This window comes from Macaca nemestrina, chromosome 10, assembly GCF_043159975.1.
Source record: "Macaca nemestrina isolate mMacNem1 chromosome 10, mMacNem.hap1, whole genome shotgun sequence".
Classification (NCBI taxonomy): domain Eukaryota; kingdom Metazoa; phylum Chordata; class Mammalia; order Primates; family Cercopithecidae; genus Macaca; species Macaca nemestrina.
In genome coordinates this window covers 17,890,039-17,916,332 of record NC_092134.1, presented here as the reverse complement: position 1 = coordinate 17,916,332, position 26,294 = coordinate 17,890,039, and the positions used below count along the sequence as shown (strand labels likewise).

Genomic DNA, 26,294 nt, shown 5'->3' with positions numbered 1-26,294 from the left:
GGATATCCATGTGCAAAAGAATGAAAGTGGATCCTTATCTTACCCCATACACAAAAACAAACCTAAAATGAATTAAATATTTAAATTAAGATCTGAGGCTATAAATATCCTAGCCTATAAAAATCCTAGGAAAAAATGTGAAAAAGTATCCTTGATATTGACGTTGGCAATGATTCCTTGGATATGGCACCAAAAACACAAGCAACAAAAGCAAAAACAGACAAATTGGACTATATCTAACTAAAAAGTTTCTTCACAGAACAAAAAAACTTCAAAATGATAATACAACTAACAGAATGGGAGAAAATGTTTGCAAACCAAAACTGTATGTACAATTAAAGGTTGATCTCCAAAAGATATAAGAAACTCCTACAATTCGATAGGAGAGAGGCAGAGAGGAGAGGGAGGAGGGAACGAAGGAAGGAAAGAAGGAAGGAAGGAAGGAAGGAAGGAAGGAAGGAAGGAAAGAAAGAAAGAAAGAAAGAAAGAAAGAAAGAAAGAAAGAAAGAAAGAAAGAAAGAAAGAAAGAAAAGAAAGAGAAAGGAAGGAAGGAAGAGAAAAGAAGAGAGGAAGCAAAGAAATAAAGAAGAAAGGAAGGGAAGAAGGGAAGAAGAAAAGAAGAAAGGAAAGAAGGAAGTAAAGAAGAACCAGATTTTTCAAGGGGTAAGACTTGAATAGACATTTTCCCAAAGAAAACATACCAATGACCAACATGTATGAAAAGATGCTCAACATTATCAGAGAAATGCACATCAAAACCACAATGAGATCTCACCTCATACCTGTTAGGATGGCTACTGTCTTAAAAAGATAGGTTTTGGTGGTGATATGGAAGGAAGAGAACTCTTGTATAATTTTGGTCAGAATGTAAACTGGTGCAGCCACTATGTAAAACAGTGTAGAGGTTGCTCAAAAAGTTAAAAATAGAGGTCATCATGGCTGGGCATAGTGGCTCACACCTGTAATTCCAGCAGTTTGGGAGGCCAAGGCAGGTGGATCACTTGAGGCCAGGAGTTTGAGTCCAGCCCAAGCAACATGGTGAGACTCCGTCTCTACTAAAAATTAAAAAATGAGCTGGGCGTGGTGGCACATGCCTGTAATCCCAGCTACTTGGGAGGCTGAGGCAGGAGAATCGCTTGAATTCAGGAGGTGGAGGTTACAGTGAGCTGAGATGGTGCCACTGCATTCCAGCCTGGGTGACAGAGCGAGACTGTCTCTAAATAAATAAATAATAAATAAATAAATAAAAATAGATCATTATATAATCCAGAAATCCCACTTCTGGGTGTATATCCAAAGGAATTGAAATCAGAATTGCATTATTCACAATAGCCAAGACATGACAGCAACCTAAATGTCCATTGACAGATAAATGGATAAAGAAAATGTGGTATATACATATAATGAATTGTTACTCAGCCTTGAAAAGCGAGAAAATCCTGCCATTTGAAACAATGTGGATGAACCCGGAGGATATTATGGTGAGTGAAATGAGCCAGGCACAGAAGGACAAGTACTAGATGAACCCATTTCTATGAAGAATCTAAAATAGTCAAGCTTACAGAAGCAGAGAGCAGAGTGGTGGTTGCCAAGCCTACAGGGAGGGTGAAATGGAGAGATATTGGTCAAGTGATAGAAAGTTTTGATTATGTCAGATAAATAAGTCCTAGATATCCAGAGAACAACATAGTGGCTATAGTTAACCATATTGCATACTAAAAATATGCTAGAAGTGTAGACATTGTCCTCTTATCACAGCAATAATAACCACATTAAACAAAGAGGACAGAAGGAAACTTTTGGAGGTGAGGGAAATGATTATGGTGTTGATTGTGGTGATAGCTTCACAGGTATACACTTATCTCCAGACTCATCAAGTGGTTCGCATTAAATATTCACAGCTTTTACATGTGAATCATATCTCAGGAATTTGACTTAAAAATGGACTGACAATAAAGTAAGAAAGACAGAAGTTCAATTTAAAGGGAAAATTCTGGTTCCTCAGAATTGCTGAGATTCTTGAAATGGGAAAAGGCAATGAGCCTCCTCACTTCAAAGGACATTACAGATATTTTTAATGACAGTATTTTCAGTCTCAGGATTCTATTCCCAGCATTGGTCCACCCAATCTCCTCCTTGCGAACTCTTTTTTTTTTTTTTTTTTGAAACGGAGTCTTGCTCTGTCACCCAGGCTGCAGTGCAGTGGCATGATCTTGGCTCACTGCAATCTCTGCCTTCTGGGTTCAAGCAATTCTCCTAGCTCAGCCACTGAATAGCTGGGACTACAGGTACGCCACCACACCCAGCTAATTTTTGTATTTTTTGTAAAGACAGAGTTCCCCATGTTGACCAGGCTGGTCTTGAACTCCCGACCTTAAGAGATCCACCTGCCTCAGCCTCCCAGAGTGCTGGAATTATAGGCATGAGCCACTGCGCCCAGCCAAAGACTGTTAATTTTTTTTTTGCTTGTTTTATTTTTATTCAAGATAAAAGCTTAAACAAATGGAGTAATGATAGCTTTTCTAGAAAAACATGAACATCATTCTTTGATAATGAAAATGTCTTTACTATTAAAGAAACACTGAACGCTTTCACACTGTTAGTGGGGGTGTAAATTAGTTTAACCATTGTGGAAGACAGTGTGGCGATTCCTCGAGGATCTAGAACCAGAAATACAATTTGACGCAGCAATCCCATCACTGGGTATACCCAAAGGATTATAAATCATTCTACTATAAAGACACATGCACATGTATGTTTATTGCAGCACTGTTCATAATAGCAAAGACTTGCAACCAACCCAAATGCCCATCAATGATCGACTGGATAAGGAAAATGTGGCACATATACACCATGGAATACCATACAGCCATAAAAAAGGATGAGTTCATGTCCTTTGTAGGGTCATGGATGAAGCTACATGGATGGAAACCATCGTTCTCTGCAAACCAACACAGGAACAGAAAACGAAACACCACATGTTCTCACTCATTAGTGGGAGTTGAACAATAAGAACATATGGACACAGGCAGGGGAACATCACACACCAGGGCCCGTCAGGGGGTGGGTAGCTAGGGGGCAGATAGCATTAGGAGAAATACCTAATGTAGATGATGGGTTGATGGGTGCTGCAAACCACCATGGCATGTGTATACTTATGTAACAAACCTGCATGTTCTGCACAGGTATCCCAGAACTTACAGGCTGTTAATTCTTAACACGCCTATCATCCAGTCCAGAGATCGCTGATAAAACCCAAGTTTCAGACCATTAATCTCACAAATAAAATGACTCTATAATTGTTAGAAAGGCACTGGCCATGGTAATACTATTTAGAAACTAAGAATAAATAAATGTAGCTTACAAAGTAGAGCTGAGTGTCAAAGGTAATTATAGATCTTCCAGATCTATATTTATAGATCTTCTCCTAGCTCAGCCACTGAATAACTGGGACTACAGGTGCACCACCACACCCAGCTAATTTTTGTATTTTCTGTAGAGACAGATTTCCAACATATAATAGCTTCTATGAGAGATTGTATAGATAAAACAATCTGTCCTCGTTAGGAAGCTAAAAAGCTTAGGCTGGAATTTACGACGCATCTTCCATATTTAAAGTTCTTGCTGACAACAGCTACAAGGCACTGCCTCCTATGTGCCTGGTACAATCCCTGGAGCATGGGAAGTGTCCGAGTAAATACCAGCTGATCAAATAAATGACTGCCACAACGAAGTCAGCCTAGGCACTCTGGAAGACCTGGAGGGGGGCATGAGCAAAGCAGTCTAGGCCAGTGGTTCTCAAACTGTGGTTCCTGAATCAGTCACCCAGGGAAATTATTAGAAATGAAAATTCTCAGGCCCTCCACCCAGACCTACTGAAGCAGAATATGCAAGGATGGGGCCCAGGAGTATGTGTTTCAGCAAGTCTTCCGGGTGATTCTGATGCACAGTAAGAATTGAGAACCATTGCTATAGAACCTTGCTTCTCAAAGTGTGGTCTGTGAATTGGTGGTGTCATTGTCACCTGGGAGCAAACGAGAAATGCAGAATATCAGATCCCACCTCCTACTTACTGAATCAGAATCTTCATTTTAACAACATCTTCACTCAGAGGGTTCATTTGCAACTTAAAGCTTAAGAAGCACTGCTCTTGGCCATTGGTTTTCAAACTTAGCTGCTGGTTAGAATCACACGGACAGAAACTAGCGTGGTTAGTCTGGGATGTGACCTGAACACCAGGGTTTTCTAAAATTCCCCCAGATGATTCTAACATGCAGCAACGTTTCAGAATCACAAGTGTGCATGACTTTAAAAAGGCTTTCCAGAGAAGGCAGCATCTAAGCTCAGCCCTGGCCCCCAAGGCTGGGTGTTTCCAGGAGAGAGAGAAACAAACAGCCAGATTGTTTTGGGTGCTGCTGCCGCCACTGTCTCTACCTGTCTTCAGTCAAAGAGGGAGGCCTCCCAAATCAAGGGCTGTCAATCCACCCACGTCAACAGCCTCAAATTCACTAAAATGCTTGAGGCATGGGTTCAGAGCAAGGGCAGAGTAAGGGAGAGGTTTTATTAGATAAAGCCCACATTCTCTGAGCTGTGCATTAATTAATTTCAAAGTAGGCTGAATGATGGGGGAGGGCCAGGGCAGCAGTGTGGGTAATAAAAGCGCTTTCAGAAAGTGCCCCCTTGCTTCTTGGAATGTCTTCTCCCCCGACCCGCCCAATGGCAGTCCTAAAGGAAGGTCAGCCTGGGAGCATCTCACCTTTGATGAGGCTGGCCAGGGATGCTGCTGAGAATGAAATAAATTCTTCTCTCTTTTGCTTGGAGAAAAGAAATCTTGGGTAGTAAAAGCCTACGACTCACATGGAGAGGTCATCAGCGGGGGCAGAGATAGAGGGCAGGGGAGTTTGGAGGAGGTGGTGGGGAAGGCAAAGGTGGGAGGAAGGAAGGAGTGGCAAAAGCAATGTCAGACAACAAAGGTCCAAATGTTTCAGAGTTGGCTTCCTCAGCTCCAACACTAGAACTGTTACTGTTGCACCCACTCCCCCAACCTCCCCCTCCTTCTCTTCCTCATATCATCTCCAATGACTAATTATTTTGACCTTCCCCAACCCGATCTGCAATATCTCAAGCCTCTGTCATAGTCGGCTTCCGGCCATCGTCGGTCAGATGGCTGTAAGGACACAAGGCCAGGGTTGCCTTGCCAAATGGCAGCAAAGCATGGCCAAAAACAGTCTCGAAATACCCCCAGGGCCCAATTTTTGCTTTCATTCCTTCCTTTCCCTTTCCCCTAAAATAATCTGGATCTTAATTGTGGATTATTCTCTCCCTCTTTCGGATCTCTCTTTTCTAGGCACCAGTCAGAAGAGAAGTAGGAGGCAATGATAAAGTGACAACGTAGGTTTTTAGTCACCTTACCTGAATGAGTTTGTCACATGACAACTTTTCACAAGTATTTCTTCAGAACAAATACGATGCCATCCCCCTCCCACCAAATGTTCTTGGAATTCCTTTTTGAACATGGCCTTTGGAAATGTCTAAATGGGCATTTACAAGTGAGGCACAAAAAAACATTATTATTCATTTAGGCTTTTTCCTTTTTTTTGGAGACAGAGTCTCGCTCTGTCGCCCAGGCTGGAGTGCAGTGGCGTGACCTCTGCTCCCTGCAACCTCTGCCTCCCAGGTTCAAGTGATTTTCATGCCTGAGCCTCCTGAGTAGCTGGGACTATAGGCATGTGACAAGAGGCCTGGCTAATTTTTGTATTTTTAGTAGAGACAGAGTTTCCCCATGTTGCCCAGGCTGGTTTTGAACTCCCGAGCTCAGGCCATCCATTCACCCTAGCCTCCCAAAGTGCTCGGATTTCAGGCCTGAGTCACCGTGCCCAGCCCATTTATTCTTTTTTTTTTTTTTTTTTTTTTTTTGAGACAGAGTCTCACTCTGTCACCCAGGCTGGAGTACAGTGACACAATCTTGGCTCACCGCAAGCTCCGCCTCCCGGGTTCACGCCATTCTCCTGCCTCAGCCTCCCGAGTAGCTGGGACTACAGGCACCCGCCACCACACCAGGCTACTTTTTTTGTATTTTTAGTAGAGACGGGGTTTCACTGTGTTGGTCAGGATAGTCGTGATCTCCGGACCTGGTGATCCACCTGCCTCGGCCTCCCAATGTGCTGGGATTACAGGCGTGAGTCACCGAGCCTGGCCACTTTTTTTTTTTAAACAAAATATCATGATTGCATCTTAGTTACTCGACTCTAGATTAGTATAACCAAGTAAATTATCTATTTATTCTGTGTGATATTTTATTCTTTCCCCAAGTTAAATCTATCCTCAAAGTTTATAGATCTTATCACCAGTAAAAAAAAATTATTCCAAAAAATTAAGCAAGATTTTTTTATATTGCACTCCACTTCCCCTTCCCCACTCAGAAAAGAACTTTTACAAATACTCTGAATAATGATCAAATCTTCAAGTGTCAAGACTCTGACAGGAAACTATATCAGGGCAGAACCAATTGGTGGGGCATGATCTCTAAAATCACAAACTAAAACAAGCATTAAGGGTTTTCTTAGTCACTATTAATGAACTCAGTTCCACTTCCTCTTTTATCTTCATAATAGTATCTGGGACAATCCTGAGCTCTTAGCAACTCAAATTTTCCAGTCGTCTGTCCTCCTCAGGATAGGCAACAAAAGGAACAAGCACATACTTGACTCAATATTGTATTATGTGGTTTTCTTCTCTGTTTTATTTTTGCTCTTTGACTCATCTCCTCTCCTACCCTGAAAGGAAAGATTATTTAACACCAGGTTAAATTAATTCCATAAGTATTTTCTGCATGTAAGGCCCTGTTTCACATGGTGTTTGGGAATCCCTGGCCACCTAAGATGTGCTTTCTCATGTTTTCCTCTAGCACACCTATAGGAAGAAATGGGTTGGAGATGCTGTGTTGAGGAGGATTCTGAGGTCCATACTCACTGGGAAAGTGCATTTATTTTTTTTTCCCCTTATTTTAATAGACACTCAAATATTTGCCGCCTCGTTAAATGGAAAGAGGAGGGAGGGAGGGAGGGAGGGAGGGGGAGAGAGAGTGAGAGAGAGAGAAAGAAAGAAAGAAAGAAGAGAAAAGAAAGGAGGGAGGGAGGGAGGAAGGAAGGAAAAAAGAAAGAAAAAAGAAAGAAAGAGAAAGAAAGAGAAGAAAGAAAAAGAAAGAAAGAAAGAAAAAAAGAGAAAGAAAGAAAGAAAGAAAGAAAGAAAAAGAAAGAAAGAAAGAAAGAAAGAAAGAAAGAAAGAAAGAAAGAAAGAAAGAAAGAAAGAAAGAAAGAAAGAAAGAAAGAAAAGAGAGAGAAAGAAAAAGGGAGGGAAAGAAGGAAAGGGTAAGGAAGGAATGAAGAAAGGAAGAAGGGAGGAAGGAAGGGATAAAGGAAGGAAGGAAGTTGGTGAGTGAATGAATACCTGAGCAGTGAGACCTACCCCTTAGGCAAGAGGAAATGAATCACATCACGACCATGGATTTCAAGTGAACTTTTTGAGAAGTATCAATCCCAGATGTCTGCCGGAACACGCTCCCTTCCTACTTCCATCCCATTTCAAAAGTCACAGTGTAGGTGGGATCCCCACGGATATTGTTTATTTTGAAGTACATTCTACCTCGTTCTGCTGAAATACACTAGACACACAGGAAAGTCAAGCAAAACTGAGGAATTGCTCCAGACTGGAAGGAAGCTAAAAGAAGCAAGAAAACTAAATGTAATGTGTGATTTTGAACTGGATCCTTTGGCTACAAACACATCATTTTTTTCTTTCTGAGATGGGGTATCCTAGTGGTGTGATCACAGCTCACTGCTGCAACCTAGACCTCCTGGGCTCAAGCGATCCTCCTTCATCAACCTCCCATGTAGCTAGGACTACAGGTGCACACCACCACACCTGGCTAATCTTTTTATTACGTGTGGAGGTGGGTCTTGCTGTGTTCCCCATGCTGGTCTTGAACTCCTGGACTCAAGCAACCCTCCCATCTCAACCTCCTCCCACCTCAGCCTCCTCCCACCTTGGCCTCCTCCCACCTTAGCCTCCTCCCACCTCAGCCTCCTGAAGTGTTAGAATTACAGGCGTGAGCCACCGTGCCAGCCTACAAACACATCATAGAGACAACAGGGGAAACTTGAATGACATCTGAGAACTATAGGGTAACAATGTGTCAATACTAGTGTTCTGAATTTAATACTTCCATTTTTAATAGTTCCATTTTTATTATAAAGGGAAATGCCCTTGATTTTAGGAAATAAATATTAAATTGTTGGGGCTAAAAAATATAAACTTTGACCTCAAATGTAAGTGTACATCTTCTCCTATTGCTTCCAATAAAAAGATAGAACTTATACACGCAAATATACTCAGAGTTTCCTAATAAACACCTTTTCCCTAAAAAAAAAAAGTAGACAGAAATATGCAGAAGAGATGAATTTAATCTACTTATATCCAGCTTGATATGCTAAGGAGGAACTTTCCAACTCCTGTGAAATATGCTCCCAAAGGAGAGTGTACTTTTTAGAAGCCATTGAACATTGAGGCAAAGGAATGGACTCACAATTTTATGAAGTCTTAGGTCTTAGAATATTATGAGTTGTCACATCCTGGGGCAGCCATAGAGATTTCATGGCTTTTACCCTAGAAGAGCAAGAATTCCAGGCATGTTTCAAAAATAGTGTCTTACCATGGAATACACCTGTCAAAGTTCCTTCTTACTTTGAAAGACATCTTTAAAAAAAAAATCCTGATGGAAGAAACGTCCTTAATTCATAGTTGTCAGAGTCAGGTTTTTGTAAGGCAGTTTTGGTGAACAAATAACTGAACAGATGCCGGAAAACCTAAGACTTTCATTTGAGTAGAGGAGAGGGATTTATTAGACCACTAGATTAAAATTCCTGTATTTAAGACATATTTCACAAACACTTAATGGGGTTTTCCCACCCGTTAAGAGCAAACTAAGGGCACAATGTTCCATTTTAATAGGGGCAGTAACTCCATTTCATTTATAGACTAAACGGACAGGAAAAAAAAAAAAAAATACAAGGGCAGTTCTCGCCAGAGAAAACATGACCTAATACAAGCGCTCAGGCAATGTATTCGAAATAAAGGCCTGTCTGTAGCCCTGGCCGTTTCTTTTCCTTTTTTTCTGTTTTTGGGAGGGGGGGTTGGTGATTTGGAAGAAAAAAATTCTGTGGTTGATATCCAATGAAGTTAACACTTCTCAGGCAGGACTTCTATTACATGCAAACATCATGAATTATAATTAGAGAACAGCCTATTTACACATGAAGGTACACTGGGTCAAGTGAAAAACTCTGCCAAGAGTCTCAGCTTTTGGCTGAGAAATATTGGCAATTGGCATAAAGAAAATGGTCCTGGAATGGGACAGAGCTGGGAGGAGCCAGGAGATCTAGTTTTCAATCCATGTGACATTAGCAAATGGATGTATTGACATGCAAAGATGTTTCGGTAGATGAAGTTAAAAATAGCAATGTATAAAAAGATGTAAAGTATGATTTTGTTTTTTATTAAGAAAAACAGTGAATGTCTGTGTTTTTACATGTACTTAAAAAATCAGGCTTATGCCTACTGGATTACCAAAGTGTTTATTCTTGGTAGGTAGAGTTACGAGAATATGTCCACTCGCCATATATGTCATATTTCTATGTTGTTTGAAGTTTTAAACAAATATAGGTCACATTATAATTAGAAAAATTTATAAGAGTATTTCCAGTAAAGGAAAAGGCAGTCTCTATCTTAGAGAGTTCACTTCTTCCCTAGAGGAACCCTCTATGTTGAATTCAGACACACCTGCTTTTTAATCCTGGCTCTGCCATTTACCCAGCTGTTGACACCAGGGAAACCACTGAGCGTCTCTGAGTCTATCCTCTACTCTGTTACGTAAGGACATTCCTTTCTTCCTAGACTGGCAATGAGGATTATGTGAGGTAATGTTTGCACAGGGCCTGGCCTATTGCCTGGCATGCACAAGGTGTTCAATTAAAGAAAAGAAAAAATGAGTGCCTTGTCTTTTTAACAAGTACAATGGACAAGATCTAAACTTTAGCCAGGAATGGAAAACCATGACCAAGGGGGATACAGTGGGGTGCCTACTTGGTATCTAGCCTGCAGCTTGGCACTGTATAGACAAAAATCCATCAGAGCACGTGTTCTCTACCTAAAGCACTTACTTGCTAGGTGGGAGACTGATAACTGCAATTAGTAACTTTTTTTTTTTTTTTTTTGAGATGGAGTCTCACTCTGTCACTCAGGCTGGAGTGAAGTGGCACGATTTTGGCTCACTGCAACCTTTCCCTCCCAGGTTCAAAAGATTCTCCTGGCTCAGCCACCCGAGTAGCTGGGACTACAGGTGCATGCCACTAAGCTCAGCTAATTTTTCTTTGTATTTTTAGTAAAGTTGTGGTTTCACCATGATGTCCAGGTTGGTCTCAAACTCCTGACCTCAAGTGATCTGCCCCTGTTGTCCTCCCAAAATGCTGGGATGACAGGTGTGAGCCACCGTTCCCGACCAGTAACATATCTTGAGCACCTAATATGTGCCAGGCACTGCTTGGGTTCCCTAATGTGATAACTCATTTAATCATTGCAATCACTATTGTAGACAAACACTATTATTATTATCACTCCCCCCCCCCTTTACAGGTAAAGAAACCAAAACACAAATAAATTACCTGTCTTGGCCATGGTCACCCAACTGGTTGGGGTACAACTGAATCTAGAACCCAGAACTCTGACTTCCGAGTCTGAACTCTTAACCCCCAATGCACACCTTTGCCATGTAATTAAGGGTGAGACCAGGGTTAGAGAGGGGAATTCAGAAAAAAGGGGGAGCTTTGTAACAGGCTTAGCCACCAAAACCTTGGAAAAGGCCAGGGGTGCTTAAACTTGAGTGGCTACCAGAATGTCCTGGGGGGCTTAGTATAACACAGGTTGCTAGGCCCTACCCCCATGGCTTCTGATGCAGCAGGTTCAGGATGGGGACCGAGGACGTAAATTTCTGACAAGTTCCCAGGTTATGCTGCTGCTGTTAGTCCAGGCACCCCAACTGGAGAACCACTGTTCTAAGCTCCCCCAGGTGCACAGGATTCAGACTGGCCAGGATCCAGGGTAAGGTAGCCCATGAACTGAGACCTTCCAAATATGCAGATTATGCAAGCAATAATAGCAGCCATTTAGTCCATTACTAAAGGCTTCAATGACTCCAAAACATTCATGGAAGATGTGTATTATTCACATCTCCCTATTCACTAGTCATGGCATAGCCATTCTCATTTTTTAAAATGTCAAATCATGAGTAGTTTTAAAGAAATGTAGCAAAAACACTTGTTTATAAATGCAGCATAATTGACCTTTGATTTTTCACCTCTGAGTGATGAAGAATTCAAAAAGTGTCCTTCAACAGTGTATTAGTCTGTTCTCATGTAATAAAGACATACCTGAGACTGGGTAATTTATAAAGGAAAGAGATTTAATTGACTCACAGTTCTGCATGGCTGGGGAGGCCTCAGGAAACTTACAATCATGGCAGAAGGGGAAACAAACATGTCCTTCTTCACATGGAAGCAGCAAGGAGAAGAATGAGCAAAGTAGGGGTCGGGGGGAAGCCCCTTATAAAACCATCAGTTCTTGTGATCTCACTATCAGGAGAACAGCATGGAGGTAACTGCCCCCATGTTTCAATTGCCTCCCTCCAGGTCCCTCCCATGACACGTGAGGATTATGGGAACTACAATTCAAGATGAGATTTGGGCAGGGACACAGCCAGACCATGTCAAACAGCCGATCAATGAAATGAAAAGGAATTTCATTCTTTAGCTGAGTCTGTCAAAGGATGTCATTGAGGATGCATTTCATGGCTCACCCCATGTCACTTCCAGTGAACAGTTTACCATCCTCAATTTTCTTACACATACGCAAGGACATTCCCCCTTCAAACTCTCCCCAAAAGGTCTCTCTTCAACCCTGGTAGAAACAAGGAAAGAGAACATTTTCTATTTCTATTTAAAAAAATCATTGGGATTTTGTTGGGGATAGCATGTAATCTACAGATCTGCTTTGGGTAGAATAGATATTTTAACAATAATAAGTCTTCAAATCCATGACATGGATTTCTTTCCATTTAGTTGTATCTTCTTTAATTGCTTTCATCAATGTTTTGTACTTTTCACTGTACCAATGTGCCTTTATAGCTACATTTGTTTCTAAGTATTTTATTCTTTTTTTAATACAGTATGTCTCTCCATTTATTTAGACCTTCTTTGATTTCTTTCATTGGCATATTGCATTTTTTAGTATATGTATATCATTTAGTCCTGTATATGCTTTATCAGATTTACAGCTATACTATTGTAAATAGTATTATATTTTTTAATCTTTGTGTCGATGTTTTTATTGGTAGTTTGTAGAAAAAATTGTTTTTGCATGTTTATCTTTTTGATGCTATTGTAAATAAGGTCACTTTCTTAAATTCTCTTGCCAATAGTTTATTTTTAGTGTATAGAAATGCAACTGATTTTTTTTGAGAGAGAGGGTCTCACTTTGTCACCCAGGCTAGAGTGCAGTGGCCCAATCATGGCTTACTGTAGCCTCAACCTCCTAGGATCAAGCAATACTCCCACCTCAGCTTCCTGAGTAGCTGAGACTACAGGTGTGTGCCACCATGCCTGACTAATTTTTTTTATTTTTTTATTTTTGTACCGATAGGGTCTCACCATGTTTCTCAGACTGGTCTCAAACTCCTGAACTCGAGCTATACACCTAACTCAGCCTCCCAAAATGTTGGGATTACAGGTGTGAGCCACCATGCCTGGTGCAACTGATTATTAAATGCTGATTTTCTATCCTGTGACTTTATTAAATTCGTTTATTAGTTCTAACACTTTTTAATGGAGTCATTAGATTATGCTATCTGCAAATAGAGATAATTTTACTTTTTTTCTGATCTGAATGTCTTTTTAAATGTCTCCTTTTTCCCCTAATTGCTCTGGCTTCAACTACCATCTTTTTTTTTTTTTTTTTTTTTGAGACGGAGTCTCGCTCTGTCACCCAGGCTGGAGTGCAGTGGCACAATCTCGGCTCACTGCAAGCTCCGCCTCCCGGGTTCACGCCATTCTCCGGCCTCAGCCTCCCGAGTAGCTGGGACTACAGGCGCCCGCCACTGTGCCCAGCTAATTTTTTTCTATTTTTAGTAGAGACGGGGTTTCACCATGGTCTCAATCTCCTGACCTTGTGATCCACCCGCCTCGGCCTTCCAAAGTGCTGGGATTACAGGCGTGAGCCACCGCGCCCGGCCTCAACTACCATCTTTAATAGAAGTTGCTAGAGTGGGCATCCTTGTCTTGTTCCTGATCCTAAAGGAAACACTTTCAGTTTTTCACCACTAAGTATGATATTAGCTGTGGGCTTTTCATGTATAACCTTTACTGTTTTGAGGTAAGTTTCTTCTACACTTAATTTGTTGAAAGTTTTTATCATAAAAGGGTGTTGAATCCTGTCAAATGCTTTTGCTGTATCTACTAAGATGATTATATGCTTATTAACCTTCATTCTCTTAATATGGGATATTACATTCATTGATCTGTATATGTTGAACCATCCTTGCATCCCAGGGATAAATCTCACTTTTCATGGTGTATGATACTTCTAATGTACTGTTGAATTTGATTTGCTAGTATTTGTTATGAATTTTTGCATCTATGTTCATCAAGGATATTAGCCTATAGTTTTTTTTTTCTTATAGTATCTTTGGCATTAGTAACAGGGTAATTTTGGCCTCATAAAATATGTTTGGAAGGGTTTGTTCCTCTTCAATTTTTTGGAAGAGCTTGAAATATATTGGCATCAATTCTTATTTAAATGTTTGCTAGAATTCCCCAGTGAAGCCATCTGGTGCTAGGCTTCTCTTGGTTGAGAAGTTTCAATCTAGGCAATGATTTCTTGGATATGACACCAAAAGCATAGGCAACAAAAGCAAAAAGTAACTAATGGGACTACATCAAATTGAAAGCTTCTGCAGTGCAAGGGAAATAATCAACAGAGTGAAAAGGCAACCTATGGAATAGGAGAAAATATTTGCAAACTGTTTATCTGATAGGGGGTTAATATACAAAATATACAAGAACCTCTTACAACTCAATAGCAAAAATACAAATAACCTAATTTAAAAATGGGAAAAGTGCTTGAATGAACATTTCTCCAATGATTTACAAATGGCCAAGTACAAAAGGAATTCAAAATGTTCATGGAAAACGTGTATTATAAAAAAACAAACAAAAAACAAAACAAAAAAAAACTGGGCATGGATTTAGAAATGTTTTACATAGAAATAAACTTATACTAAATTGTTACAACACATCTCAACAGGATCTAGTTTGAGGCACTAGGAAGGGTAAGACATCAGTTTGAGAATACCCCTTATCAAAGCAACATGAATTCTGCTAAAATTGAAGCAAAGACAAACATCAAATGTATGGTGAAGCTTGGGTAGAAGAACGGTAAAATCATCGATGTTTTATGAAAAATGTGTGGAGATGATGCTCCAAAGACATCAGCTGTTTTCAAATGGATACCTCACTGTAAGAAAGGAGGAGACAATGTTGAAGATGTGGCCCACAGCGGTGGCCCATCCACAATGATTTGTAAGGAAAAACATTCATCTTGTGTGTGACCTAATTGAAAAGGATGGATGATTAACAGCAGAGACAATAGCCAACACCACAGACATCTCAGTTGGCTCAGTTTATGCAATTTCAACTGAAAAACTGAAGTTGAGCATACTTTCTACTCAATGGCACCAACACCATCAACTGCATCCAGACCTGCTGTAGACAAGGGCAGAGCTTTCAATGAAAATTTTGGACAAGCACAATTAAGGTTCTGAAACATTTCTTTGAAGAATTGTAACAGGAGATGAAACATGGCTTTATTATGATGATCCTGAAGACAAAGCACATTCAAAGCAATGGCTACCAAGAGGTGGAAGTGGTCCAGTCAAAGCAAAAGCAGAACAGTCAAGAGCAAAGTCATGGCAACAGTTTTCTGGGATGTTCAAGACATTTTGCTTGTTGATTTTCTGGAGGGCCTAAGAATTACAACATCTGCTTATTCTGAGAGTGTTTTAGGAGAGTTAGCTAAAGCTTTAGCAGACAAACACCTGGGAAATCATCACCAGAACGTCCTTCTCCACTTCAACAACACTCCTGCTCATTCCTCTCATCAAACAAGTGCACTTTTGCAAGAGTTTGAATGGAAAATTATTAGGCATCCACCTTCCAGTCCATATTTGGTTTCTTCTGACTTCTTTTGGTTTCCTAATCTTAAAAAAATATTTAAATGGTACCCATTTTTCTTCAGTTAATAATGTAAAAAATACTGTCTTAACATGGTTAAATGCCCAAGGTTCTTTAGTGATGGACTAAATGGCTGGTATTACTGTTTGCAAAAGTGTCTTGAAGTTGATGATTCTTACGTTGAGAAAAATAAAGTTTACATTTTTAAATTTTATCTTTTAATGTAAAAGATAAAGTTTTTGTTCACGAATTTTTGAAGTCCCCTCATATATGAGAAGGTGCTCAATATCACTAATCATCAGGAAACACAAATCAAAACCACAATGAAATATCACATCATACCTGTTAGAATGGCTATTTTCAAAGGGAAAATAGATGTGTTGGCAAGGATGTAGAAAAAAAAGAACTCTGGTACACTATTGGTGGGAATGTAAATTGGTACAGCCATTTTAGGAAACAAAATAGAAGTTCCTCCAATAATTAAAAATAGAGCTACCATATGATCCAGCCATTCCAGTCCAGAGTTTATAGCTAAAGGAATTGAAATGAAGATTTTGAAGAGATAATCTATACTTCCAAGTAGCACTCATGGGTAGCCAAGTCATGGAAGCAACCTCAACAAAATATCATTCAGGCTTAAAAAAAACAAGAAAACCTTCCCATTTACAATATAAATCAAACTGGAGGACATTATGCTAAGTGGTACAAACCAGCCACAGAAGGATAAATACTGCATTATCCTACTTCTATGAGAAATCTTAAATAGCCAAACTCATAAAAGCAGAGATGAGCATAGTGGTTGCCAAGGCTGGGAAAGACAGACTTGAGGAGTTGTTTTCTCAATGGGTATAAAGTTTCTGTTATGCAACATGGATAAGTTCTCAAGATCTTCTTATAGCATAGTGCCTGTAGTTAATACAATAATGTGTACTTTAAAATTTGTTAAAAGGGTGGATCTCATGTTATGTTCTTAACACACACACACACACACACACACACACACACACACAGAGAGAGGAGAGAGAGAGAGAGAGAGAGAGAGAGAGAGAGAGAGAGATAGGAAAACTTTGGAAGGTGATGGATCTGTTTATTACCTTGATTGAGATCCACATTATTTGGATATTACTGCCACTAAAAATATTGCCAGTAAGGAAACCAGGCGGTACTTTTTTCCATTTTTCTCAGTTGATTTTGCCAGATGATTCTGTTCCAGTTACTTCTTCCTGCAAGAATAAGCATAGTATACACTAAGTTTATTTTGTTATTGTTGCTGTAGTCTTTTCAGATGAGCCGAAAAAGTCATGAACTCTATCAAATCCCAGATTAAAAATAGCAACAATTAAGAAGTCTCTGTACAAGTTTAAGTGATGTGAATTCTAAAAATTAGAGGGAATTTTTAGGTGCAATTGCTAGAATCCCAGTTCATTAAAATAAATGTAGTTTGAGATTTGGTATCACGTTAAAAATTTGGAAGCTGCTATCATGTTGTGACCTAATTTAATATTCATGGAAAATAACATTTTTGTGGAGGGAGAGAAGTGCTGATTTTCTCATTGACTTTGGCTGGGGGAGGAATCCATAAAGTAGGATATGGGTTTCCCATTCTTGTTCCCCAAAAATGCCTATATTACCTCCAAAACTCAGTGAGAAAACGACCCACTACTTGGACCTCAGATCTCCCATCTACTCTTCTAGTAGTGTGACCTTTTTAAAATATGGTATATGTTGGAGTTTAAATATAAGGCTTCTCTTGAGAAAAGATTTCTGCTGCTAAAAGTAGGTTGATCATCTCAATGGCAAAAACACATTTCCCCCTTTTGGGACTCAATAAAACTATTTTCAAATTTAGTGGGAAAAATAGGCTATAAAATTGTTTTATTTTTCCTGAATAATTCTTTCTGAAGAAGAAAAAAAAGAGGGTTATTTGTCACTGATCTAAACCATGGTTTTGTATGTTTCAGGTTTATAGGAAAATAAGAAGCTCTCCCTCTCTCTCCTCCCACCTCAATGTTACCACCCCCAAGCAAAACCACAGTCCATTTTCCCTGCTGATGGCCCCATGTACGATGTTAGAAAAAGGATCTGACTGTCTTCCCTTATGTCTGTTTCAAAGGTTATGGACACAGCCCTGGTTTCTCTATTTCCCTGAACATACCATTATTTAAACACCATGGATGGATTCATGTAAACCAGTGGCTTTTAGCCCTCATTTTATATCCAAGCCCCTGGGAACTTTAAAAAAAAAATCTAGATTCCCAGACTTCATGCCAGATCTACTGGAAGAGAATCTCCAGGGGTATGTTCTAGGCATCTTTAAAAAAGAGCAATGTAAGGATAGTTTTCTCATTCCTCCTCCTGAAATCAGAGCAAAGTCAGTATCACGGAGGGAAGCTGGCTTCACTATCTGAGAACAAAAGGCTGTTCATCACCCACTTAGACACCAACAGGTGGACATGTCAGGAGGCCCAGGAGCTCTTGAACATGCCCTTTCCCTTCATCCACAGGTCCTTTCAGGGTCAAAATACTCTACTCAGCACCATCTTGGTTCCTTTCCTCCATACCAGACACTGCCTAAGACAGATGACACTCCTGAGAAGTCAGGTTATGAACTCCTGAATTAGCATCTTCCAAATGTACTTATCCTGTGCAATGCCCAGTGGAAAATGGAGCTCTGTGGTTAAGTTCATGATATGCTACTAGCACTGACCCTCTTTTAAGAGCCACTATGCTGGTGCACGTCTGTGGTTCCAGCTACTCTGGTGGCTGAGGCTGGAGGATCTCTTGAGCCCAAGAGGTTCAGACTGCAGTGAGCCTTGATCATGCCACCGCACTGCAGCCTGGGTGACACAGTGAGCCTTGGTGGGGCGGGGGGAAGAAACAACAAAGAGCTACTATGCACTTGGACTCTAAAAATTTCTGCAATCAAGAAATCTGTTTACTGAGCATTCCCAACCTGTATTTGACTACAGTACCCTTTTCTATTAATATCCCTATCAGTATCTGAGGAATACACTTTGCCAAATGTTGATCCTGACTATGAGCTGCTGGATATAAGGCCCAGTGTCCCCTGATGTCTTACTCCTTAAAGCAACCGGAGAAGGAAAGGAAGCAAAGCAGAGTCCAGGAACAGGAAAGATATAGGTTGGCCGAGGGGAAAGCAGCCTGATAGTAATCAGAGAACTTGAGTGTAATTGCTTGTGTTGTTTCTGAAAGCATCTCAGCCAGGCTGGTGGTCCAATGTCCAAATTAGCTAATGGGTACAGGAGGGCTTTACATGTTTAGAAATGATGGCTTTTTGGATCAGCACTCAAAGGTACTCCTTTTTTTTTTTTTGAAAATTGCCATTTTCCTCTCATATCATGATTCTCAAACTTTAGCTTGCATCGGCTCCCCTGGAGGCTTACAAAAACACAGATTGTTGGGCTCCACTCCGGGAGTGGCTGAGGCAGCAGGTCTGGAGTGAGGGCAAAGAATTCGCATTTCTAACACGTTCCCAGGTGATGCTGCTCTGTTGGTCTGGGGACCACACTGAAAAGGACTGTTCCAGGAGGAAAAGAAGTGCAACAGAAGAAGGGAAGGGGATAAAAGTGATAAAGAGGAAACCGAATAAAAAGAAGAAAGAAAATATAAAAGAGGAGTGGGAGAGAAGACGGGGAGATAGTGAGAATGACAGGAGAACAAGGGAAAAGGGGAGAGATAAAGCTGGGAAAGGAGAGGAAAGCAAGGAAAAGACAGGACCACAACAGAAGAATAATGAGTAAAAGAGAAAAAAGAGGAAGAAAAACAGAGAAGGAGACTGAGCTGCGTGCAGATTTGCATAAGGGTTCCCAAGGTGTCAACATTGGCATCTGGGCAAAGGACCAGTAGGAGGTAAGCTTGTGGCATCTGTGTGGACACCTACTGTATACACAGCGACAACTTCCCCATCCATATTGCTTGTGGATATGCCTGGGTTTCCAGTTCCCTGGACTCAGCTTGGTTACACCAGCTGCTTTGGAAGCAAACCTGGCTCCAGTTAAAGGAGAAAGCCATGAGAAAGGAGGACAGAATTCTCACGTCCTTATTTCCCTATCCTGACCTCCTCCCCTCCTGGGTCTTGTCAGATCCTGGATTCCCTTCTCAACTTCCCCTCTGACCCAGAAGGACTGCCAGCTGAAGCTGGAGCCAACCCTCCCTCCCCAGGGCTTCTGCTCCCGACTGCTGGCCTGCACCCACCCTCCAGCCGCCCCAAGACTCAACAAGCCCTACCTTTGGGGGCTGTGTTGGTCTCCACCCCCAATGTCAGACAAACAAATGGGATCTTAGGGGTCCAAGGAGGCCCCACTAGGGGTTGCTGATAAAATTCACGTGTTGTCCCTTGGGCAGCCTTCAGGGCTAGGATGTGTGCATCATCAGAACCCAAAGCCACCTCCACGAGAGGAAATCCTAGTAGGTGGAGAGGAGCCAGGGCTTGGCTATGCCACCTTATTCAAAAGGGGTGCACAGTGGCCCCTGGAGATGGACTCTGTTGTAGCAAGACGTGGATAAACAGGCCGAGGAATTGTGAGCTCAGCCTGGGAATCAGACTGAGATGGCAGTACCTCTCTCCCCTGGAGGTGTGAGAAATCCTGGCTATAAATCAAGGAAATTAAGTAGAGTGCAAGGCTTAGGGGCATTGCTCAAGCTCCTAATCCAGATCCCAGAGTTGCTGAAAGGGTCACCACGCCCAGCAGCCCAGAAGGAGGGAAGCTCTGTTTTACAGGCTTTCCTCTCCCCAGAGCACAGCGAGGGGGCTGGACGTGGTAGAAACTCCAAGTGTGTAAGCTGCCTTGCCATCCCAAGGCAGCGGAATGTGAGAGCTAGAAAGGGACTCAGAGACCATCTCCTCCTAACGCTCCCCTTTTAAAGGCAGAGAAACCAAGACCAGATGAAGAAAAGAGGAATTTGTGTAAAGGCACACAGAGGTATTTGTTATCAACAAAATCCACAGGTAAATAACACTGCAGGTGGCAACCGGAAACTGTGTCAGGGAGCAATGTACAGGTGATTTGCTGAGAATCATGAGGTCCTGCAGAACAGTAGGTGGGGATAGAGCAAAGTTCCAGGAGGCAGGACCCATCCTGACAATAAACAGGCAAACAGCAAACCAGTGCCTTTGCCTATCATACAGCTATGCAAGCACATGCATAACTTTTTAAAATTTGTCAACTTTTAGTTTCGATTCGGGGGTGTATTTGCAGATTTGTGACATGGGTATAGTGCATGATGCTGGGGTTTGGAATGCAAACGATCCCATCACCAGGTAGTGAGCATAGTACCCAATAGGTGGCTTTTGAGCCCTTTTCCTTCATCCCGCATTTAGTGGTCTCCAGGGACTGTTGTTCTGATCTTTACGTCTATGTGCATTCACTGTTTAGCTCCCATTTACAAGTGAGAACATGAGGCATTTGGTTTTCAGTTCTTGTGTTGGTTTACTTAGAGTAATGGTTTCCAGCTCCATCCATGTTGCTGCAAAGGGCATGACTTTGTTCTTTTGTATGGCATGCATAACTTTTTGCAAAATTTTGTCAAACATTTAGTATAAGTGGACAAGCAACTTGGAGAGAACGAAAATCTTACTTACCATGCAGATTAAAGACTGACTGTAGGCTTTTTTAGAGTATTTATGATGTGTCAGACATGGGGCCAAGCCCTTTACTTTAGTCTTCTCACTTAATCCTCACAAATGCCAGGAGGAACTATTTTTGTTGCTGCCATTTTTCCAAAAAGGAGAGTGAGGCACAGAGCAACAATTGCTCAAGACTGAAATCTAGCCTCTCTGTGTTTTTTACTTAACTCTCCAATGTGAGCATTTTTCAGTAGCAGAAATTATTGTTCTATGGCATCACTTTTAAGGGCTGACCATGATTTCACGGTAGAGTGGACACAGTGCCTTTGAGCACACAGGGTCTGTGCTGATCTCTGGCAGAGTTCTGCAAACTCTTTTTCTTAAAAGGTAAGAGAATACATATTCTCTGTTGTGCTGACCCTGGGGTCCTGTTGCAAGTACTCAGCTCTGCTGTTGTGGCACGTGCAAGTAGCCATAGACAGTACAGAACCCAATAAAATTTCATTTGCAAAAACAGGAGGTGAGCTGAATTTGGCGAGTGGGCTGTAGTTTGCTGCCTGCACCTTGCTATAAGGTCTCACACCTAGTAAATGCTCAATAATTATAGTCATTGTTATTGATGTTATCTGTCAAAATAGCTTTAACAATATATGATAATAATATACATACATCTCTGAGCCAACTTCTCCGGTACAGACACAAAATCGTGGAGAACAGTGATTCTTCAACTTCACCGTACATGAGAATCCATGGAACTTGTTAACAATGCAGAAGTGGCCTCATTTCCAAAGAATCTGATGCAGATCATCTGAGTTAGAGCCCAAGAACTGGCAAAAAAAAAAAAAAAAAAGAAGAAGAAGAAGAATCTGCTATTTAAAAGAGCATTCCCGGGTGGCCCTGATGATGGAGAACTGGGGTGAACGTGCTTACAAAAAACACTAAGCGTTTGCTTAGATGAATCATGGACTGAAAAGCAATGAAAGACGTCATGGGAAAGGCTGGCAGGAAACTCATGAGTAGGGAGGAGCCAGGTCATGTCCCTGGCAGGACAGCTCTTCAGCCACTTTAGGGTGTCCCAGGAAGGGACAGTGACCAGATAGGCATGATAGAGTGTTGAAAACAACAGATCTCATTGGGAAAGCATCTACTATGTGCCAGGTGGTTCCCTTGGGTTAACTCAATTCTTTCAACAGCTCTTACATCTGTCCCCTGTCCCCTCCCCATCAGAGTGGAGCAGGGAGGAGCAAAGCTTGCCTACCAGTGGGCAGGATGCTGATGTCAGGGTTTGTGTTCTTGCCACTTCTTCGCAGAACCTGCATGAAGATCTGGGTGTTTCGGGGATGGAAAAACTGGGACACAGAGGATGAACTGGGTTCAGAGGGGAGAAGGGACCCATGGGTGTTCAAGGCCTCAAGACCCAAATAGGTCTGGAGGAAAAGAGCCTGACTTTCCAGCCAGCTCTTGACCATGTTGACTGGCTGATTTCTCAAGCGTCCCAAAGGGAAGTTCTATTGGTAAAGTCCTGATTCTCAAGAGTGATTTCTAGACCAGCAGCATCGACAGCACTTGAACTTGTTCAAAATGCAGATTTATCGGGCTCACTGCTAGACCCAATGACTCAGAAATTTGCAGAAAGAGAGATTCAGACATCTACATTTTTATCTGCATTTTAACAAGCCCTCCCGGCTATTGTGATACAAACTCACATTTGAGAATGAGCGTGTGAGGAATTCTTTTTATATATGAGGGAACAAAAGGACAGAGAGGTCAAGCAGCCTGTCCAAGGTTGCAGAGGCAGTGGTTGTGGGGCTGGGCCTTAACCCCATTGTTCATGGTTTCTCATGAGAGACACCTGGGAGATGCATCAAAATGCAGTTTCCCCTGTCCTCTCTAGACCGACTGACTCAAGATCTCCAGGGCTAAAGCCCCCAGTTTGTCTTTTAGCAAACTTCCAGGTGAGTCTAGAGTTTTAGAATTCTTCCCTAGTTCCTGTTGCTCTATACTCGTGTAGTTATTTTCTCTTCCCACTGTCCAGTTTCCTTCTTTTCTTTCTCCCACACCCCTTCATTTTTTCCCCTTCTCCTATACTTTGGGCCTCTCTCCACAACCAGCTAGTTGTACATAACTAGTTCGTCGCAGAGAAACTAGAAGAAACCCAGGGTACCGTGTCTTATACCTCTCCGTTTTTAAGCTGGTTAATAAAAAATAATTAAAAATCATCCACAAATATGTTTTTTCTTAGCATTTCAAACAGTATAGAATTTTATAGAGTTTTAGAGAGTAAAAGCTGTTTTTCTTCTGATCCTTCCCAAAACCAGGCAACCCCCAATTACTGTTAATAGTTTAGTGTGTCACGTTCCAGACATCTACATTTTTTATTCAAATAAATATATGCACATATACACTCAGATGATAATTCAAAACAGAAATGGAACTATACTATTCCTATTATACTGTGACGTGGCTCACTTAATAGGATATTGTGTACATTCCTGTGTGTGATTTTGTTTGTTTGTTATTTATCTATTTTTTTATTTTACTTTAAGTTTTGGGATACATGTGCAGAACATGCAGGTTTGTTACATAGGTATACACGTGCCATAGTGGTTTGCTGCAACTATCAACCCATCATCTAGGTTTTTAAATCCCGCATGCATTAGGTATTTGTCCTAATGCTCTCCCTACCCTAGCTCCCCATCCCCCGACAGGCCCCGTGTGTGATGTTAGCTTCCCTGTGTCCAGGTGTGTCATTGTTTAACTCCCACTTATGAGTGAGAACATGCAATGTTTGCTTTTCTGTTCCTGTATTAGTTTGCTAAGCATGATAGCTTCCCTGCAAAGGACATGAACCTGTTCTTTGTTATAGCTGCATAATATTCCACGGTGTATATGTGCCACATTTTCTTTATCCAGTCTATCATTAATAGGCATTTGGGTTGATTCCAAGTCTTTGCTATTGTGAACAGTGCCACAATAAACATATGTGTGCATGTGTCTTTATAGTAGAATGATTTATAATCCTTTGGGTATACAATACAAATAAATATAGCATATTCTTGCTAATGGTTATAGAGTATACCACTTTTGAAAGTGTATGACTTAGTTGAATTCGTCACGAAGAGATGGTCATTTTTGTAGCTTCCTATTTTTCACTACTGTAAACAGCATGACCCTAAATATGTGCTTGTACATGTTTGTTTGTTTGTTTGTTTTAAGACAGGGTCTCACTCACTCTATCATCCAGGTTGGAGTGCAGTGGTACAGCCTTGGCTCACTGTAACCTCTGCCTCCTGGGTTCAAGTGATTCTCCTGCCTCAGCCTCCGGAATACCTGAGATTACAGGTGTGTGCCACCACGCCTGGATAATTTTCGTATTTTTAGTAAAGATGGGGTTTCACCATGTCGGCCAGACTGGTCTCAAACTCCTGACCCCACGTGATCCCCCAACTTCGGCCTGCTGAAGGGTTAGTATTACGGGCATGTGCCCATATGCTTTTTTGAACATGTGTAGTCTGAAAGGTGAATTGCTTTGGAGAGAAAATACTGGGATTCAACCTTCTGTCCATTTGGCAATTTTCTTCCATTCTTTTCCAGTCAGAGTTTTCTATGCCTAAGAGGGTAATTGACACAGAATGACAGCTACTTGTTTTCATTGCTGCTTTTCTTTTTTACCTGCTTCTGGGGAGTAAGGGAGAATTGAAAACTGAAATGGATGCACTCTCTTGCCAAAGTGGGAAGATTGTCATGAAGGCCAGCTCAAGCTTCAAGACAAAAGCTATTAATAGTGCTCTTCACATCATTCCTAGAGAGAAAGAAGATGCTCTTACTGATTAAAAAACTTGGCAGTTTTTAGCAACAAGGAAAGTTGGTGAATTTTCCCAGGTTAAGTATGAAACATGACAGAGCTTGGATGAGCTGCTCTGACTCCCTATTCATTGTTGCTATTTTCCTTTTTTTTTCTTTTTAAAAATTATACTTTAAGTTCTGGGATACATGTGCAGAACATGCAGGTTTGTTACATAGGTATACACATGCCTTGGTGGTTTGCTGAACTCACATCTGAACCCGTCATCTACTCATTGTTGCAATTTTCTATGAGGCCCCCAACCCCCTGTGATTTCAGTATAAACACCATACAGCCACCCACACCCCACCCGGCTCCCTATGACTCAGTCACATACTCATCCCAGAGTCATTAGAGAATGGAAATCATGAGCAAGATCTGGCTCACACCCAGGGAGTGACAAAGCATGTCCAGAAAATCAGGGATTCCCCTTCTGCCAAGGAGGCACGAGTGGAGACAGCCAATTCTCCATGGTCAGGAGGGAGATGTTTCAAAGCTCCAGGCCTCTGAGGTTGGCAGAACTGCATGTTGTTTTGGGAAACCGTGCATTGCAGCAATTGTGAGGGAACAGAACTGTCTTCGAGGCAAGAGAAATAACAGAGCTGAAATAGACCATGCATTCATTAATGGCGAATTGCAATCTCAGGTCTCATTGGTGCCATGCTCTTAATTATAAATAGTATTTGAAACCCATTTCCCTCCCTCATTAATGATAACAACTAAGTTTGTTAAGTAGTTACTCTGTTTTAGGCACTGTCCTAGGGACTTAGAATACTGTAAGTATTTTGGACAACCCTTTTGATAGGATTATTATGATCTTCACGGCAAACTGAAGAAACCAAGTCTCAGAGAGGCTAGACAAGCACTTTGTTACACAGTTAAGAGAGCACGAATCCCAGGCATTGTGAAAGATTACAATAAGCACAAAATAAAAAGTTCCAATGCATGTTACAAACCAGTACTGAAAAGGAGCAAATACATTTAACCTCAAAGTTAACCTCACAGTTTCTGAAGGTTGAGAATCTGGAAGCAGCTTAACTACATGGTTCTACTTCAGAGTCTCTCATGACATTGTAGTCAAGTAGTCAGATGGGCTGTCATCTCATCTGAAGGCTTGACTGAGGGAAATCCATTTCCATGCTTATTCATGTGGCTGTTGGCAGGAAGTCTCAGATTCTCACTATGTGGGTCTCTTTTCAGGGCTGCTCCCAAAATAGCTCCCCCAAACTGCTCCCTGCAATCAGTTGAAAGACAGAGAGGAGAGGAGAGAGAGAAGAGGATGGAGGAAGAAAAAAGGAGAGCAGGAAAGTGGGGGATGGGGGAGAAATAATATACCTGCAATATTTTTTGTTATCTAATCTCAGAGGTGAAACACCATCACTTCTGCTGTATGCCATTGGTCAGACCAACCCTGGTACAATGTGGGAGGGAACTACATAAGGATAGGACTATTAGAAGCTGGTTACCATAAGAATACATCTCTCAGCTAGAAAATCTTTGTGGTCTTCATGTGAAACAACATACCGAG

General features: G+C 41.3%; 1 long non-coding RNA gene across 2 annotated transcripts in view; it reads right to left on the bottom strand.

Moving 5' to 3' along the window:
- Nucleotides 1–22,219, bottom strand: part of LOC105495307 (uncharacterized) — a 28,547-nt gene extending 6,328 nt beyond the window's left edge. For both annotated transcript variants that reach the window (XR_011608492.1, XR_011608493.1), the window contains exons 1-2: nt 21,592–22,219; nt 16,430–16,558 (exon numbers count right to left, since the gene is read on the bottom strand). This is a non-coding gene — a long non-coding RNA (uncharacterized lncRNA). The remainder of the gene's footprint in view (nt 1–16,429; nt 16,559–21,591) is intronic.
- Between the last annotated feature and the right edge of the window lie 4,075 nt (nt 22,220–26,294).